Source organism: Schistocerca nitens, chromosome 2 (assembly GCF_023898315.1).
Source record: "Schistocerca nitens isolate TAMUIC-IGC-003100 chromosome 2, iqSchNite1.1, whole genome shotgun sequence".
NCBI classification, from domain to species: domain Eukaryota; kingdom Metazoa; phylum Arthropoda; class Insecta; order Orthoptera; family Acrididae; genus Schistocerca; species Schistocerca nitens.
The window spans coordinates 966587342-966606563 of NC_064615.1; positions in this window are offsets into that span (position 1 = coordinate 966587342).

A 19222-nucleotide genomic window follows, 5' to 3' on the forward strand; every position below is an offset into this window, starting at 1 on the left:
TTTCCACTTACCTATAACAGCACAGAACAACTATGGCTATTACTCAAGATGAGGAAACTTATCATAGCTACTTCAGTATTACAACAGTTGCATTCCGAACAGTGAGAGGAACTTCTTTAATGTGATTAAGACAAATTTCCTGAAATGAGCATCATTCTTGCCTATTTGCAGACAAGAGCCTTCTTATTAACCAGCAAACTTTCCCCCCACTCACCATCACAATTCTGAATCGAATTCCTGTGTTTTTCTCGCATCTCATGTTTATGACATCTCCAGCGTTATGTGTCGTACTGTAAGTAGGCTGTTTATGTTTTCTTATTGGCAACGTTACGTAGCGCTCTGTATGAAAATCACTGGCTGTGCTGTGTGCAGTCTGTGGCTAGTTTGCATTGTTGTCTGCCATTGTAGTGTTGGGCAGCTGGATGTGAACAGCGCGTAGCGTTGCGCAGTTGGAGGTGAGCCGCCAGCAGTGGTGGATGTGGGGAGAGAGATGGCGGAGTTTTGAAATTTGTTATACTGGATATCATGAAGTGCTATATATATATTATGACTATTAAGGTAAATACATAGTTTGTTCTCTATCAAAATCTTTCATTTGCTAACTATGCCTATCAGTAGTTAGTGCCTTCCGTAGTTTGAATCTTTTATTTAGCTGGCAGTAGTGGCGCTTGCTGTATTGCAGTAGTTCGAGTAACGAAGATTTTTGTGAGGTAAGTGATTTGTGAAAGGTATAGGTTAATGTTATAGTCAGGGCCATTCTTTTGTAGGGATTTTTGAAAGTCAGATTGCGTTGCGCTAAAAATATTGTGTGTCAGGTTAAGCACAGTCCTGTATAATTGTTTAAAGGGGACGTTTCAGTACTACGATATGATTTTGCAGATTCTTGCAATGTTTTATGTGGATACCGTCTGGAAAACGTATTAAGTAGAGTTCGCAGTAAAGAAGTAATAAATAGAAACGTCATGCCTGGTGCTGAACTTTTACTGTATGAACAATGGGAATGTAGAGGGGATGAACGTTTTCCCTTTTATTATTTTGTGGAGGGTGTCAGGGATAAAAAGTTTCAAAAACCTTAAAAATTATGTTTTAAGTACACTACTGGCCATTAAAATTGCTACACCACGAGGATGACGTGCTACAGACGCGGAATTTAACCTACAGGAAGAAGATGCTGTGATATGCAAGTGATTAGCTTTTCAGAGCATTCACACAAGGTTGGCGCCGGTGGCTGCAGCTACAACGTGCTACCATGAGGAAAGTTTCCAACTGATTTCTCACACACAACCACCAGTTGACCGGCGTTGCCTGGTGAAACGTTGCTGTGATGCCTCGTGAAAGGAGGAGAAATGCGTACCATCACGTTTCCGACTTTGATAAAGGTCGGATTGTAGCCTATCGCGATTTAGGTTTATCGCATCACGACATTGCTGCTCGCGTTGGTCGAGATCCAATGACTGTAAGCAGAATATGGAATCGGTGGGTTCAGGAGGGTAATACGGAACGCCGTGCTGGATCAAAAAGGTCTCGTGTCATTAGCAGTCGAGATGACAGGCATCTTATCTGCATGGCTGTAACGGATCGTGCACCGACGTCTCGATCCCTGAGTCATCAGATGGGGAGATTTGCAAGACAACAACCATATGGATGAACAGTTCGACGACTTTTGCAGCAGCATGGACTATCAGCTGGGAGACCATGGCTGCGGTTACCCTTGACGCTGCATCACAGACAGTAGCGCCTGCGATGGTGTACTCAACGACGAACCTGGGTGCACCAATGGCAAAACGTAATTTTTTCGGATGAATCCAGGTTCTGTTTACAGCATCATAATGGTCGCATCCTAGTTTAGCGACATCACGGTGAACGAACATTGGAAGCGTGTATTCGTCATCGTCATACTGGCGTATCACCCGGCGTGATGGTATGGGGTGTCCTTGGTTACACGTCTCGGCCACCTCTTGTTCGCATTGACGGCACTTTGAACAGTGGACGTTACATTTCAGATGTGTTACGACCCGTGGCTCTACCCTTCATTCGATCCCTGCGAAACCCTACATTTCAGCAGGATAAAGCACGACCGCATGTTGCAGGTCCTATACGGGCCTTTCTGGATGCAGCAAGTGTTCGACTGCTGCCATGGCCAGCACATTCTCCAGATCTCTCATCAACTGAAAACGTCTGGTCAATGGTGGCCGAGCAATTGGCTCATCGCAATGCGCCAGTCACATACTGTTGATGAACTGTGGTATCGTGTTGAAGCTGCATGGGGCGGCTGTACCTGTACACGCCATCCAAGCTCTGTTTGACTCAATGCCCAGGCATATCACCGAGCGAGGTGGCGCAGTGGTTAGACACTGGACTCGCATTCGGGAGGACGACGGTTCAATCCCGCGTCCGGCCATCCTGATTTAGGTTTTCCGTGATTTCCCTAAACCGCTCCAGGCAAATGCCGGGATGGTTCCTTTCAAAGGGCACGGCCGACTTCCTTCCCCGTCCTTCCCTAATCCGATGAGACCGATGACCTCGCTGTCTGGTCTCCTTCCCCAAAACCAACCAACCAACCAACCAGGCATATCAAGGCCGTTGTTACGGCCAGAGGTGGTTGTTCTGGGTACTGATATCTCAGGATAAAGGCACCCAAATTGCGTGAAAATGTAATCACATGTCAGTTCTAGTATAATATATTTGTTCAATGAATACCCGTTTATCATCTGCATTTCTTCTTGGTGTAGCAATTTTAATGGCCAGTAGTGTACATTAATTAAAATTAGCAGATGCGGCAGTACAGAAAGCCAAAATAGAGAAATAGAAGGCAACATTTTTTTTAAGAATCTGCCACTGGGAAAGAAGTTATCAAAAATAATACATAAAAGTCACAGATCTAGAGAATATTTCGAATACCATTCAGTACAAGGGTAGGATGAAACTATCTGGAAGAGGTAAAACAGCTGTAATATTTGGGCAGCTTCCTGGCATGCGACCCTTGTGTAACAATGAAATTCCTTGTCATATTAGTATGGTAAAAGAGAAGTGACAAAAGGAAGATCTCTTCTGATTATTAGGATTAACACTGGACTGAAGAAACAAGTGATAAATCTTTTCTTATGAAGGGTAGCGCTGCATGGGCCACAGAGCTGAGCCCCAAGAAATAAATGACAGAAATGTATAGTGCGACATGAGGTATGGTAACGCAGAAGGATAAAACCGATGAAAGTGGCAGACATAATTCTGAAATGGGTTGGTAAGAAAATATCTCTTTCTCAAGTACCGTTCAGAGCAAATCTATAAGGGTAGGCATTTTTATTTCAAAGGTTTTCTCCAAGACATTTTAGGAGGTTAAAATAGAAGTTTTGCGTGGAGTCGGAAGAAGCGTACAGTTGATTGATGAAATAAATATCAACAGAACATATTGGCATTTCACGAACTCCCCTAAACACATATGAACTAGCCAGCAGTCACAACACCATTGCAGATGATTGAGTCTGCCAGGATGGAATGTTGGAAGAAAAGATTCTACTTTTGGAACTTCGACAAACCCTTTTTTTTTTCAACAAGCCAGCGACAAATCCTTAGTTTTCTGTCAAATGGATGAAAATATGATGGATATCGTAGTGATATTTTTCAGTATGGCTTTCAAAATTCATTATTACATTTTAAGTAGAACCAGACTTCGGAACCGTTTACGGTTCTACTTAGATTATATTTAATGTTCGTTTTCAGGACACAAAAAAATGTATTATTGTCATTCACTCTTGGCTTCCCAGTGGAGATTTTCTACTGACATTCAGAAAGAAAACCCCCGTATTAAGAGTGTAAAGTGGACCTTTTTGATACGTCTCAAGAGATTGTTTTATGCTTAACAATTTTAGATACTATGGCAAGATGACGTAGTGCTCCCTGAGATTAATGTACTTACCTAATGTTTTCCAATTAGTTGATTCCATTCCTGAAGTTCACCGAGCGAGGTGGCGCAGTGGTTACACACTGGACTCGCATTCGGGAGGACGACGGTTCAATCCCGCGTCCGGCCATCCTGATTTAGGTTTTCCGTGATTTCCCTAAATCACTCCAGGCAAATGCCGGGATGGTTCCTCTGAAAGGGCACGGCCGACTTCCTTCCCTCTCCTTCCCTAATCCGATGAGACCGATGACCACGCTGTCTGGTCTCCTTCCCCAAAAACAACCAACCATTCCTGAAGTTCTGTTGTGGAAGGTCTGCAAAATAACCATTTACGACACCGATAAGCTGTCCATTTGTCTTTGAATGTTAACCAGACAAAAATTTCCTTAGACATGTACATGGTGGTCGGAGATAGCCGAGTAGCCCAGGTATTCCATCGCCCTAAGGTAGCTGTTGCTTGTTGGGAAACACCATAATATTCATTTGTATGCTTTAGGATGCAAATATATCTTGATTTTCTAATGACGAACGTGCTTTCATATCGGTTTGATTGGCTAAAAGTCACGGGAAGGTAGAGGAACTCGAATCGGCCGTCGACTGCTGAAGCTTCCGCGTTGCTTTTGTTTCTGAACAGTCCTGATGTAATTGGGTTCCTGACGCCCCCCATACATCCAGCCCAGAGTAGACCTACAGTCGCCTCGTGTGGCTCTGCGGAAGCGACGTGGCCGGCCGGAGTGGCCGAGCGGTTCTAGGCGCTACAGTCTGGAACCGCGCGACCGCTACGGTCGCAGTTTCGAATCCTGCCTCGGGCATGTATGTGTGTGATGTCCTTAGGTTTAAGTAGTTCTAAGTTCTATGGGACTGATGACCTCAGAAGTTACGTCCCATAGTGCTCAGAGCCATTTGAACCATTTGTAGCGACGTGACGTCCATTTGTCACACAACTGTTGTTTCCCCCTGTGGTGGTTTATGCATGTGGAATGCAAAATCCACCCTCCACCACTGTTGAAGCCGAAGTTCGAATTCTTGGGCTATCGGCTGTTAGACTGCATGTGTCTTTTAACGATTATTTTCGCACTTGTAGGGATGTTTAATTGACGACGTGTTGTCGCGTTCATCAGATGCCTGTCTGTACCAGAGCCGGCCGCTGTGGTCGAGCGGTTCTAGGCGCTTCAGTCCGGAACCACGCAGCTGCTACGATCGCAGGTTCGAATCCTGCCTCGGGCATGGGTGTGCGTGATGTCCTTAGGTTAGTTAGGTTTAAGTAGTTGTAAGTCTAGGGGACTGATGACCTCAGATAGTCCCATAGTGCTTAGAGCCATTTGAAATCTGTAGCAAACTGCTCCGATACCGTGTCTACACTCGCGGCTACGCCACATCCATTAGATGTCATACATATCACATCTCCAGATGGAACAACCCTTCTCATTTCTGCTAATCCGTTTATTATTACACTGTGCTAATTGTATAGCTACATTTAATATCCTTACAATGTTTTATGTTTCATGGTATTTGATGACAATGACTCCCTCTGTGACTGGACCAGTAGTGCATCAAAGTGAGTACGCCCGCTCTGCTAAGCTCGTCGTTGAGAGCCCGTAAGTTTCTAGCGCAAGCTCTCGCACACACACACACACACACACACACACACACACACACACACACAGGCAATGGAAAATATTTAATGATGGAAAACTGCAGAAAGTATCTAATGAAATAAAAATTGTTTAATTTGGAAATTTCTAATGAAAGGAACTTTGAACATTAGGATGGCCCTTAGCTATATGTAACTTCTGGAGAGTTAGAATTTTGCTTCTCTCATGACCCATTTCTGTTCCAATTGACAAAAGAAAGAAAGAAAGAAAAAAAAGACAGTGTGTGAAAAATTTCATCTCAATTCAAGAATTCTAAGTGACCCTCAAACGCCCTGAAGATGGAACATAGCATCCGCATGACCTACTTCCGTTAAAACCCGTTTACTTTCTATAATACACACATTTTCAGTTTGAGAAACTTTTTTATTTACAATAATCATATTACAACATTCATTTCTGTAGAACCAAACGATAATTTGGTTGAATTATTACTAAACGTTATTTGTTCCTAAGAGAAGACTTGGCAGCAGCAGGGTATTCTGTAAAATCAATTGTTTTTCAGTTTCGTTTTTTCTGAGAATGTTATTGTAGTCCTGAGTGAGTTCGGCACCTCTTTCTGCAACACCACTCACAACAACCATCTCCTCAAGTTTCTGAATTGCACTATTGTAACGAGACTTATCTGAGTGAGTTCGGCACCTCTTTCTACAACACCACTCACAACAACCATCTCCTCGTTTCTGAATTGCACTATTGTAACGAGACTTATCTCTTCATGTTGAAGGGTCTTTGTGGAGAAAATCGGTATTGATAGACAACCTCACGAAGGAAGTTTTCGTAACATGTGTTACAAAAAGACGAAAGTCAATATTCGTAAAAGAAGAAAGATAATTTTTGCGTGTAATATACTTTTCCACATGATTTTTTTCTTCTTCCTCTTCATATTTTGCCAAGATAACTGTAGCTATATTTGACTTGACCTTTGTCGGAACATTTTCATCAAACAAATTTAAAGCCACAGTTTCTGCAGCTAAGTACCAGAGGTGACTTGAAGATTTTCTTGCAGTTGGGTCACTATTCCAGTAATTTATCAATTTGCTCATAAACTGGAAACTATGTTAAGATGCTATAATTGCTTGTGTTGACTGAAATCAAGCTCGGAAAACTACATCTTGTTAATGAGTTCTGCTCCATACCAGATAAATGAAACTGATCTTGAAACATATAACTTGTTTGCACATATGGCCTTTGCCATCCAAGTAGAATGACATACAGTTCCTGGGATGCGAAACGATATCCCATTCTTTGAAATGCCGCCAAGGAAGATTTATCACTGCTGTTTCTACGTAGAAACTTGCTTTATTTATTTATTTATTTTGGAAATCCAAGAATAGTTTTATTTATTTATTTATTTTGGAAATCCAAAAAAAAAATGGTTCAAATGGCTCTGAGCACTATGGGACTTAACATCTGTGGTCATCAGTCCCCTAGAACTTAGAACCACTTAAACCTAACTAACCTAAGGACATCACACACATCCATTCCCGAGGCAGGATTCGAACCTGCGATCGTAGCGGTCGCGCGGTTCCGGACTGAGCGCCTAGAACCGCTAGACCACCGCGGCCGGCTGGAAATCCAAGAATAATAGAACGCTAGTCATCAGGTACTTCACTGCTATCGGTTACGTAAATCTTCTTGTGGACTTTCGACCAGTTACTCTACATTTCTTGCAAAGTTTCGTGTCTGGGCCAGAAGTTGCCTCAATCAGTGAGTCGAAACACATCCTCAACACAATTTCAAAAATGTCATGACAGCAAGGAAGAATAGCAGGTCACAGCTCAGCAGTATTTATAGACTCGTATAGCTGCTGTTTACTCAACCTGTATTGCTTACTGCCGTATCACAACAAAGTGCCTGAACTTTTGTCAGCTGTACCCACTTCTCTGATGCCTGGTGAACAGCCATGGCTTGATGTTCTCCGGAAGATGTTGGGGTTTCAGGGACTCCCAGCAATTGTTCCTTGCCTTAAAAGGTTACTAGCACTGCCAGTTTATCTATCTTTTCAGCACCTTTGAGAGCCGGGAGCAACTTTCCATCCCAGTGCAACACAGACAATAACAATACCACAGCAGTCTCTTTGTTTGGTGTTCACCACTAGGCTGCAGTACTCTCCAAATCAATAAACGGAAAATGTCACTTTTACTTGTGTATGACAGCAGCCGTCTTTAGTAACACTATTAATATTTCAATATTAATAAAATTTTGATATTATTACATATTAATATTAGATAAAGGTCTTAAAGCAGAATTATTAAGAATAGGTGTCGGTAACAATAAGACTTAATTTAATAATAATGATAATGTGAAACTGTGTAGCAAAATTCACATAGGAGAAATTCAAAACTTGTGGTTGGCTGAGCTGAAATTTTGTACATTCCGTTTTCTTTAATTTTTTTATTGGAACAAAATAGGGTATGGAAGCAAAACTTTTTGAAACCTGAAAAATAAGGACTATCCTACTGAACACTGACAGTCTTGAATGAAATTAACCTTTTCGCGGAAATGTTCATTCACAGTCGCTACACATTACTTTTCGAGAATGTGTTAACGTCTAATTTATTTCACAGCACACGACGAGGAAATCTCCTCTGTAGTTCTGTAGTTAGTCCCTGATAAAGTCTTACCTGCAACGAATGCTCGCTCAGATGTTCGGTTCAGTTCTGACAATAAGTCGAAAGTGAAAAGCGCTGAACTGCATGCTATAATTTGTCGCTTGTCAGAGAGGACAACACCCATCCGCTCTTCATTCTGTTCGTTTGCTAACAATGCTCTTAGTTCTCATTGCATTCAAAATGTATTCAAAAGGGATGCCATTTAAGAAAAGGAATATGACGATTATAAGCGCAAAAAATGCAACCAGAATTTATTTAATTTTTTTCAGAATTGCAAGTATAACATTTAAACTCCATTAATCATTCTTATTAACCCTATCACAGACACCAAGCGCTACTGAAGTATAAAACTGCTATCAGTTTTATTTTTCGATCTTAAATCAAAATCTCCTTTTAATCGACAGAAGTGGATGGAACCTACTAAAACCGTGGACATATGACTGAATAATCGTCCCCTTTACGTAACATTTGAAATCGCTGAACAATGAAAATGAACAAACCACGGTAACCACTAAGTGCACGCAAAGCAATGCGACAGATCCCTTTTGATTACCGAGTTGTTTCTTCGTCAAAAATCTTTTCTCCAAGAATATTCAATTCTTAGTTATTCTCCTCTTCTCAAAATTTCTCATCTTCAAGAGCGAACGACTTGTTCTGACCCGGAGCTCCTCAGCTAAGCCAATCGGTCACTGTCACATTTCGCCCAAGACTCGACTGTGACTCGCTCTCCCCGTTACTACTCTTCCCTGTCGTGCACTATTTTACTCAACAATAATTTTCTTGATACTCAAAGATAAAATGTCCTTCAACGTGTACAAGCTCAGCAAATATATCCATCTAAATTAAAGTCTTTGCGCTCAGTCTGTTACAAAAATGACTGATAAAGGTTTGCTATGGAAAATTATGTCACAGCAGCTTGATACATTACTGTATATCGATACATTACAAATGTGGTCGACAAACCATCTTTTTATAAACAAAATTTCTTCATGATGCAAGTGGCAGACAATGCTTTTCTCAAAGATTCTTCTACAATACAAGTCAAACTGATCTATAAAATCTTCCTGTATCGCGCAAAGTAGGTGGTTTCATCCGTGCACGAACTTTTCAGATAAAGGTCAACCCTCTGATATGCATCAAGGTCACTGCCTGTAAGGCAATTGTACGCTTTTAAAATTGAGGTCATATCATATTGGCGTAGGTCAACGTTACCCGTCACACACATGTCTGTCCACGTCTCTAGGCCAGTTGTTGTAAGACTTCAAAGTAACGGAAAAAAACACAAAACAGGTGGATGCCATATTATTCTCTTGGTTGTGGGAATGCAAACGACGTATTTAGCCTCCCCCACATTTCTAGACTAATTATGTGGCTTAAAAAAGGCGGTGAAATTTTTCCTACTGGCTATAGAAATGAGATCAGCTACATTTATCCACCACCATCTCCGAAACTTCCCTCTTTCTAAGTCTCTTTACTTGTATTCTGTTCGTCATAATGGAAGGTTCAGCGTCATCCACGTCTACATCTACATGAATACTCTGCAACTCACAATTAAGTGCCTGCAGACTGTTCATCGAACCACCTTCAAGATATTTCTCTACCATTCCACGCGAAAAATGAACATTTAAATCATTTCGTACGAGCTCTAGTTCGCCTTATTTGATTACAATAGTTATTTTGCACTATGTAAGTGGGCTCCAAAAAAATATTTTCGCATTCAGAGGAGAATGTTGGTGATTGCAATTTCATGAGAAGATAGTGCCACAACGAAAAATGCCTTTGTTTTAATGATTGCCTCCCCAATTCGCATTACATATACTTGCTCCTCTCTCCCCTTTTTCGCGATGATACAAAACGGTTTGCCCTTCAGTCAAATCCCTCCATGTTCACCGTCGACACTATATTGTGCTGATTCATCACGGTTTCAGCAATACTCCAGAAGAGGACGGATAAGCAGGGTGTAAGCAGTCTCTGTAGTAGACCTGTTGCATCTACTAAGTGTTGCATCTACTGTGTTCTGCCAATAAATCACAGTCTTTGGTTCACTTTCACCACGTCAACAAAGTTATCATTCCAGTTTAAGTTATTCATAACTGTAATCACTAATTATGTATCTGAATTGACACCCTTCAGCTTTGTGTGATTTATCGTGTAACCGAAATTAAGTGGATTCCTTTTGTTATTATTCCTTTTTCATTATTTATGGTCAATTGCCATTTTTAGCACCATACACGTATCTTGTCTAAGTCATTTTGCAATTGGTTTTAATCCCCCGATGGCTTTATGAGATGGTAAATGGCACCATCAGCTGCAAACAATCAAAGAAGGCTGCTCAGACTATCTCCTACATCGTTTATATAGATTAGGAACACCAGAGGGCCTATAACACTTACTTGGGAATTACTAGCTATCACTTATGTTTTATACACGAGTCTTCTAATGAAAACTTTTATTTATTTGCCAAACCTGCCTTGTTAACAATTAGAGGATTACTAGTTTTGACAATATTAATTGCCATTTCCAGATCTGTAGAAGAAAATATGCTGAGGTTACTTGCTTAAAGCAGTATATAAATACAGTAGGGCAGATACAAAAATTCTATGAAAGAAAATTATGTACTTATAAAACTGGGCAGTGGTAGTTACAACACACAATGATTTACGCTACTCTGTCTCCAGAAGACATTCCAATGAACTGTAAGATAATAATACTCATAAAATTCTATTCCTATGGACGAATGCAGTCCAAAGTAAAAATACACTATTGAATACATCTAATAACTAAAATGAAATAAAAATATCAGGAGAATGTAGAGGCATTACAATAATATGCCAGATGTGCAGCCATAATGTATGTACAACTTAGAACTTGTATGGCATGAACAAAACAGATACAAGCCACGCACTGTGGATTCATGGTTTAAGGCCATGTTGGCTACGACAGAGTAACTGATGACTATATCTAGAATACAACAGAAATGCTAAGAGCTAAGAGGTACCACCACATGGTGATCTACAATACATGATGTCGATTAGAAGTTATGTGATGGGATAGCATGTTTGCATAACATTAGAATTAACAAAGGTAATTTAACACCAAAACAGTATGCACCAAGCAGTCACAACGGCAAAATTACAGAAATTGTTCGTAATGAGACACAGGATACAATAATGTATCACAGAGGGCAGCCCGCGATATAGGAATAATTCACTGAAGAAAGATTTTTGAAGTAAGGATCATAATACAGTACACGAAATATTAACAGATTACATCATACAAAATACGCAACAAAACTGCCTTTAGAAGAAAGCTACACAGTAGACATTTATACAGATACCGAATATGATGCGATCTTACTGCAAAGTTTTCTGCAAGTGAAGGGTAACAAAGATTAATACTTATATAATAGAAACTGCAAAACAAGCCGCCAGCGCAACGTAGGTTAGCAACGTAAAATATTAAGGATTGCATTATGCAATACACAGCTGTAACAGCACATTTTACTAGAGACGATCGATTTCGGTCTAGGATCAGACCATCATAAGGTTCACTGTACCAAAGAAGAACAAAAGCCGGCTGCGGTCGTCTAGCGGTTCTAGGCGCTGCAGTTCGGAACCGCGGGACTGCTACGGCCGCAGGTTCGAATCCTGCCTCGGGCATGGATGTGTGTGATGTCCTTAGGTTAGTTAGGTTTAAGTAGTTCTAAGTTCTAGGGGACTGATGACCTAAGATGTTAAGTCCCATAGTGCTCAGAGCCATTTGAACCATTTTTTTGAAGAACAAAAACACATATAGCAAAGTGTGTAACATTAAAGTATGCAGCTTTCGTGTGAAACAATATTAAATACATTACATCTTACATCACTGTAATAAAGTACTTGCAAAAACATCTCAGCTTTGCTTCTGCGGAATTGGAATAACAGTTATCGGATTCACATTGTCCCATCACTGGTAGTAGCTGTATATAAGTACCATTATGTCCGTTTAACCTCATTTGTGTGTGTGTGTTATATCCATGCTCTGAGCAGAGTAGGTCAAAGACTGTTCAGTGGAGCATTTAAGGCATTGCGATGGTATACCAACTACCGATTAGATCGATTGTCATTACCACATATGTAAATTTTTTCAGTACACACAATGACCAACATAAAATGCAATTATTATGTTACAACATTAATAATTCAGTAACAAACGATTTACATTGTGTGGTTAACATATAACGTTAATGGAAACACAGACGGGCATACTTCCGTTTAACTGATTCCGGAAATAATAAAGGTACTAATCATACAAATAACATCGTCATGATGTGCAATATCAATTAAAATCTAAATGAATTTTTTCGTTTTATTTTTTATTATTTATATTTGTTTCTGACTCCCACATGGATACATGTGATACATAGTTTAATTATACACATTAATGATTATCATTAGATCTGGAAATTCTAGTTCCTTACCTGTTCATCATAGACTTTTGGCCTCAAAACAACCTGTAAACTTCAGGATGTACCTAAATTTGAGAGGTATAATCAAAATATATAAGCTCATGTTATGGCCTAATGGAGGAAGAAGGATGCAAGCCAGAACAAGAGCATGATGTGCAAAAAACTGAAGAGGGAAAGCGTAAATTTGTCGGGTCCCTCTACATTTACCAAGCAGTCATTCAGTATAAGCAGTATGTAAATTTGTTTCCTTTCTCTCAGGGGAAGCATCAACACTACGTATGGCTCAAAAACATGTCCCATCTTCTTTCATTCCATTTGTCGAAATATAATGGTGCACAGAGTTATTGTCCTAGATGTCTCAATGCATTTACTTCAGGAGAGCACTCAGCAAAGGAACTGGTACATCTGAAAATGTATCTGTTGGCGTATCAAGTTGTGTACTCATATACCTATAATCTTAACCATTTCGTTTCTTATGTCAGGGACAATCCTGTGAGATGATTGCTCTCTCAGTTCGAATGGCTTGCAAAGTATTTTGACAGGATTTATCACACCAACATTCCCATGACTAAATCGCAAGAGGGTGACACATTATACAACAAACTGTGTGCAAATGCTCTATGTAGAGGCCACTGTCATCTAATCGGGACGTTTCGCAGTGCAGCAAGCAATACCAACTGCTGTGCATATACTTATTTACTTCTACAGATTGAGTGGGTATGACGTGCAGTTCCTCGTTGAGCGCTTGGGTGATGATAGATTGGAAAATGACGAGCTTAGTGTGCTGCCTGAGAGCATTAAAATATAACGGTCAGTCAAGTGAAAAACAAACAGTCACAATGAGGGGACCATGGAATGGTTTCATTCAAAACTAATCATCACATGTTTTAAGACATTTATCCCACTATAGACGAAACGATCAACTCCTGTTTTGTAGAATGTGATTGGCCATTGATGGACTCAAAACTACACCCACCCTTGCACTTCCTTGTGTGACTGAAACCGACGTCCATGCACGTCTCTCTTCAGGTCACCAAAAATGTGAAAATCACACAATGAACGATCTGAGCTGTACAGACGACTGTGCAGTGTTTCCCATCCAAATTGCTGATTGGCAGTGTATGGGCGGACATTATCATGCAACAAAATAAATCCATCTGACAGCATTCCTGGTCATTTTGGCTTTTTGGTGCGTCACAGTTTTTGCAAAGTGTCTTCGTAGTGCTGCGCATTGACTGTGGTTCCACACTCGAGGAACTTGTTGCACAAAAGGCCGCCGCAGTTGAAGAAGAAGGTCATCATGACCTTATGTGGTGCCAGCATTTCAAGCCCGAGGGCCAATGGCAAAGCCAGCAGTGGAAACATCCCACATCCCCCAGCGAAAGATACCCAAAGCTATTCACACAAGCTCTGTTTAGGGCAAAGCCAGCAGTGGAAACATCCCACATCCCCCAACGAAAGATACCCAAAGCTGTTCACACAAGCTCTGGTTAGGTTATGATGACATTCTCGGTGCAGTCATGGCTTCATAGGAAACCGCAAACATTTTTTCATGAAGGCATTACCATCTTGTCTCACATTGGGATGAATGTATTAACAGTTATGGCGGTTACTGTTGAAACAATAAACAGTTTACTTACATTTTTTCCATCTATCATATTTTTACTTGACTGCCTCTTATATGTTACATTAATGTACCCAGCTCGTTCTTAAGTTTTCCAGAGCAGTGTGTAATGCCAATTGTGTGTGAGATGTGATTGCCCTGTACATGGATACTCTATGTCACAGGAAAAGATAGTTACAGATTTCGATATTGGGCCCATACCACGTGAAAAGAGAACTACAGATTTTACAGCCAATAAATGCACTAAGTTCCAAGTTTTGAGGTTCTTAATGAGTAAAAATGGGAGACAAATACACGGTCTGACAAAAAAAAGTAAAGTACTCAGAACAGGATGAGGAAACGAAATAAAAATTGACAGGTCAAATGTTCAAATGGCTCTGAGCACTATGGGACTTAACATCTATGGTCATCAGTCCCTAGAACTTAGAACTACTTAAACTTAACTAACCTAAGGACGTCACACAACACCCAGTCATCACGAGGCAGAGAAAATCCCTGACCCCGCCGGGAATCGAACCCGGGAACCCGGGCGCGGGAAGCGAGAACGCTACCGCACGACCACGAGCTGCGGACAATTGACAGGTCGATAAAGAAAAGTTACGTGATATTATTTCAGTGATTACAACACCAGGTCAAATTTACGAAGAACCTGGCAGTATGAGCCTATTTATCAGTATGATACTGCACTCGCTTTCCTTTGGATGCATGCACTGACCCGTTGAGAAGGGTGTTCTATAGCTGTTGCATCCTTTCCTGAGGCAAAATGGCCTACAATAGTTGTATCTGGTCCATGATATCCTTGATAGTGGCATTGGGAAGGAGTTGACGTCCCAGCTGTACCCACACATGTTCTGTCAGGACAGATCTGGGGTTCTTGCTGGCTAGAGTACCTCAACATTATGCAGACGGTTCATAGAGACACTTGCGATGTCTGCATGAACATTGTGCCGTTGAAAAACTGCACGATGGTACGGTCGCATGGCAGGTAAGGCATAGGGACGCTCGATGTCAGTGACATACTGTTGAGCATCAGAGTTTCTTCAGACACTGTGTAAGTTGGCTGTTTAGGTTTTTATATTGGTAACGCCACGTAGCGCTCTGTATGAAAATCGCTGACTGCGCTTGGTGCAGTCTGTGGCTGGTTGGACTCATTGTTGGGATATTCGCTTGTGTGGTGTTGGGCAGGTGGAGGTGAGCCGCCATCAGTGGTGGATGTGGAGAGAGAGGTGCCAGAGTTTTGAGAGGTCACTGTAAGCGGACGATCTGGACGTGTGTCCGCCAGAAAAAGGAAATTTGTGAAGATGGATGTCATGAATTGATAGACAGATATATATGATGACTTTTGAACATTATTAAGGTAAATACATTGTTTCTTCTCCATCAAAATCTTTCATTTGCTAACTATGTCTACCAGTAGTTAGTGCCTTCAGTAGTTGGAATCTTTTATTTAGCTAGCAGTATTGGCGCTCGCTGTATTGCAGTAGTTCGAGGAACGAAGATTTTTGTGAGGTAAGTGATAGGTGTAGGTTATTGTTAGCCAGGGCCATTCTTTTGTAGGGATTATTGAAAGTCAGATTGCGTTGCGCTAAAAATATTGTGTGTCAGTTTAGTGATGATCAGAATAAGTAAAGACAGAAATGTCTGAGTTTGTTCAGATTGCTCAGCTGTTTCAAAATCAAATAACGTAAAAGGTTTTACCAGCACAGTCATGCATAAATTTTTTTAAGGGGACATTTCAACTGCATGCAGTCGTACCTGATGGTTCCCCAGACCATGACACATGGAGTGACGCTGCAGTGCCTTTCCAAAACACTGGAAGAATCGGACATCTTCCCAGATTGACACCATACTCGCAAAAGATGGACATTTGGGTCAGTGTAGAACAAGCCGTGATTCATCACGGAACACAGTGTGATGCTGCTCATCAACAGTCCATCCTACCTGGCCATAGAACTACCCCATATTGATGCGTTTGTGTTGTAGCGTTAACTGCAGCCGTCGCATGGGGCAGTGATTCCCTAGTCTGACTGCTGCTAATCTCTCACCAAAGACGCAGGATTACAGAGAGGGTTGCAGGGAGTACATATCTAGTTCTCTGAGAGCAGCCGCACTGATGAAGGGTTATGATGTGCTTGGTACACAGTATGGCAATCGTCCATTATGGTGGTCAGATGTGGTCGACTGGAATCTTGTCGACAAGTAAGCCTGCCCGTACGGTCCCATACAGTTCATCTTCGAGCCTCTGTCACATCTGAATGCAGCACACATCGGGATCGACCAGCTGGCCAAATGAAGACCCACACCGAGCCCCTTTCAAACTCTCTCAGGTGGTGATAATGCTGTATCACACTGTATGCGGCATCTCCATGTCCTTCACACTGATCACTCAACATTTTACACCATTCACACCTCTTGCATACCCTACCAGGCCTGGTAACAGCACTAAACATAAATAATACTAATGTACTCTGGCAGCCATTCTACCTGCCACAGAGAATCGCAACTTTCGTCGTTTACACACTCGCTGATGGAATGATGCGTATGAAATTACCTTGACATCTATCCATGTCGTCTACGTGCTTCATTATTTTCGTCAGACTGAACCAGACCGTAAGGGAAATGGGAGCACACAATGGAAGAATGATTAGAATTAGCGTCTTGCCAACGAAGAGATCAGTAGAGGAGAAGTGCAAGCTCTGATAGGGAAAGGAAACATCCAGACATTCGCGTTAACTTACTAAAGGAAATCATGTTAAATCTCGACGGCCGAACTGGATTGGAACCACAGTCTCTAGCATTCGAGCCAAGTGTCTTACAAACTAGCCTGGTGAGGACACTTAGTTTTTCGCGGAATGAAATGAGCATGTAACATTTAGGAGGGGATATATCACTGATGAGGCAAAAATACTATGAACAGTTGCTTAATAGTAATGGAAAGTAATACAGCAGCGAGTCTGTATAGCATAGTGTGAAGTCCGGATATACGTAGCACGGTGACGAGGTGTTGGACGTCCACACATCATCACGAAACGTTGACTTGGAGACTTACCCGCTTTGTAAAGCGGGACGGACGGAGATATGCGGCAGTTCTGGCGACAGAATACAATGCTGGCATAGGCTCACATGTTTGGAAACACACGATCAGTGCACATTGTATAGAAAATACAGCATTGCGGCAGACGACCCCTACATGTTCCCATATTAACCCAACGACATCGTCAACTACGATATCACTCGACACGGGATCTTCAAGATTGGATCATGGATCAATAGAGACTTGTGGCCTGGTCGGATGATACACTTATCTTCTTACATAAATGCGATGGTGGTGTCAGGATAGGTTGTCATCCAAGAGAAAGGCACCTCGAGACATGCACCGGATTACGGACACAGTCCAATGGAAGCAGTATTACGCTATTGGGCAAATTTACATCGGCTTCCATACCACCTGTGACACACTGACAAATCTACGTGTGTATTACTGCAGTTCACCAGCATACCTTAGTATCTGTTGTGTTCCCCCCATCGGCGACGACCTCCTGCAGTAGGCCAGAATCATGCTACACAGGTTTGAGGAACGCGGTAATGAACTCACGTTGAAGTCTTGGCCAGCAGATTGGACTGAAATGAACGTGATGGAACATATGTGGCACGCTATCGGGCACCAGCGCCGTCCTCACAGACTGTTGTTGTGGTGGCCTTCAGTCCACAGACTGGATTGATGCAGCTCTCCATGCTACTCTGTCCTGTGCAAGTTTCTTCATTTCCGAGTAACTACTGCAACCTACATTCTTCTGAATCTGCTTAGTGTATTCATCTCTTGGTCTCCCTCTACGGTTTTTACCCTCCACGCTTCCCTCCAATACTAAATTGGTGATCCCTTGATGCCTCAGAACGTGTCCGATCCCTTCTTTTAGTCAGGTTGTGCCACAAATTCCTCTTCTGCCCAGTTCTGTTCAGTACCTTCTCATTAGTCACATGATCTACCCATCTGATCTTCAGTGTTCTTCTGTAGCTCCACATTTCGAAAGCTTCTAGCCTCTTCTGGTCTAAACTATTTATCGTTCATGTTTCGCTCCCATACATGGCTACACTACATACAAATACTTTCAGAAAAGACTTCCTGAAACTTAAATCTATACTTGATGTTAACAAATTTCACTTCTTCCTTGCCAGAGCCAGTTTACATTTTACATCTTTTCTATTTCGACCGTCATCAGTTATTTGCTCTCCAGATAGAAACACCTGATGTAATTTGACTACATTCGTTACCCTCGTTTTGTTATTGTTGATGTTCATCTTGCATCCTCCTTTCAAGACGCTGTCTCAACTGCGCTTCTAGGTCCTTTTCCGAAAGAATTACAATGTCATCGGCAAACCTACAAGTTTTTATTTCTTCTCCGTGGATTTTAATTCCTACTCCGAATTTTTCTTTTCTTTCCTTTATTGCTTGCTCAATATACAGACTGAATAACATCGGGGATAGGCTTCAACCCTGTCTGACTCCACTTTCAATCACTGCTTCCCTTTCGTGGGCCTCGATTTTTATAACTGCCATCTGGTTTCTGTATAAATTGTAAATAGCCTTTCGCTCACTGTGTTTTACTCCTGACTCCTTTACAATTTGAAAGAAACTATTCCAGTCAGAATTGTCAAAAACTTTCTCTAAGTCTACAAATGCTACACTCCTGGAAATTGAAATAAGAACACCGTGAATTCATTGTCCCAGGAAGGGGAAACTTTATTGACACATTCCTGGGGTCAGATACATCACATGATCACACTGACAGAACCACAGGCACATAGACACAGGCAACAGAGCATGCACAATGTCGGCACTAGTACAGTGTATATCCACCTTTCGCAGCAATGCAGGCTGCTATTCTCCCATGGAGACGATCGTAGAGATGCTGGATGTAGTCCTGCGGAACGACTTGCCATGCCATTTCCACCTGGCGCCTCAGTTGGACCAGCGTTCGTGCT